The following is a 1,655-nucleotide window of genomic DNA, read 5'->3' as shown; positions in this document are numbered from 1 at the left end:
AAAAAAGCAAAAAAATTGAAAACTGACAATGTCCGTAAACAGCTCAAAAACAGTCAAAATATTTGCAAAATTTTATGGTGTATAGAAATAAAAATATAAACATTCAGTGAAATTGTTATGTACCTACAGTTATTCGGTTTTGAATTACAACAAAATAACAAAATCGCTACATGAGAAATTGAGTGAATATCCAATCTTGTAAAAATATAAACTTCAAACGTTCATAAAAATTTAATTTGATTTGCTTGTAAACACTATGTCACGCAGTCAGGTTGGCCGAGCGGTCTAAGGCGCCAGATTTAAGCTCTGGTTCCCAAACGGGAGCGTGGGTTCGAACCCCACACCTGACAACCTTTATTTTTCTGTTTTTATTTTCATTTAACAAGTTTATAATGATAAATTTTAAAAAAAGTCATTCGAAAATGCACTTTTTTTAATAAAATGTTGGTAGAAATAAATTCAATCGGATAAGTATACTCGGCAACTCCAATCCCAAATCTAATCAGTATAATCTTATAAGTTGTACTCCCTGTATCTACAAGCAATTACATATATTATTACCTATATATTGTATAACCAATTATAATTTTAAATCAAAACCATTTGGATTTTTTTTCAATCATTGTCTTAAAAATTACAGTGCAGTTTATACAACTTATTCAAGTTAATCATTTATATGGATGTATCATTTGTAGAGAATGTAACCTATTGCCATATTAAATAGATTTCAAATTATCATAAACTGAAAATGTTATATTCTACAAATCGCTTAAATTAAATTAAATTAAATTATCTACCTATTGTTTATTATTAGGGCAGAGGGCTTATAGCATTTGCATATTTATTTTGCACAGTCACAAAAATATAAAGAGTACAAATAACGTTTCATGCTTTCACAAAGCTAGTTTTAAAATGTTATTTTGTATATAAATGCATATCTTATACTTTTTGAGACATATTTACTTAAATCAATTTTTTCCACACCGACATTTTTATTTCAAACAATACAGTCAAAATGTTTGGACAAAAATTTTAAAAATGTTTGTTGTATTATTGACTGTCCGTGTGCATACGTTGTTCCTATAGAAGGACTAGAGGATCGCTGATAATCCAATAATATAATTTGCTGTAATTAATTTTATTAATAATCAATAGATAGATAATAATCGATTGCAGAGAGCAGTGTGCGCACAATGCGGTCTTTTATTCGATTATGGTTTTTAAAAAGTTTTAGAAAAAATTTTAAAGTGCATATTTAGAGCTTTTTTAGTCCTATTTATTATATATATATATGGTTACTTGATAAGTAAAGGTGTTGCTTTTGTATTATAATATTATTATCTGAATTAGCAGTGATTGTGAATCGTTTAATTAACACATATGACTATTAAAATGTAAAAGTGAATCATTTAAGCATTACAAATAAACAAAACAATTTGAAATCAATATTTTTAAAACATGTTTTACATTTTGAGTGGAGCGATGAATATATTGATTTTCCAATGATGTCTGTTTTTTTTAATTTTTAATTTTTTAATTTTTTAATTTTTCTGTCACCACCGTTTGGGACAGTAAAACTGTTTCGATTTTCTTCAACAGTATCTTGTTTGATGGGAAAGTGAATCTAGTTGGTGCATTTGAGAGGACAAAATTTT

The 1,655-nt window shown here is 26.9% G+C and overlaps 1 non-coding gene across 1 annotated transcript; it reads left to right on the top strand.

Moving 5' to 3' along the window:
• The first annotated feature begins 266 nt into the window (after positions 1-266).
• Positions 267-350, top strand: Trnal-uaa (transfer RNA leucine (anticodon UAA)). The gene has a single exon. It is a non-coding gene; the product is annotated as a tRNA-Leu (tRNA).
• The last annotated feature ends 1,305 nt before the right edge of the window (positions 351-1,655 follow it).

This window comes from Metopolophium dirhodum, chromosome 1 (genome assembly GCF_019925205.1).
Source record: "Metopolophium dirhodum isolate CAU chromosome 1, ASM1992520v1, whole genome shotgun sequence".
NCBI lineage: Eukaryota > Metazoa > Arthropoda > Insecta > Hemiptera > Aphididae > Metopolophium > Metopolophium dirhodum.
Note: the sequence above shows the minus strand (reverse complement) of the source record. Positions and strands in the feature narration are given on the sequence as shown.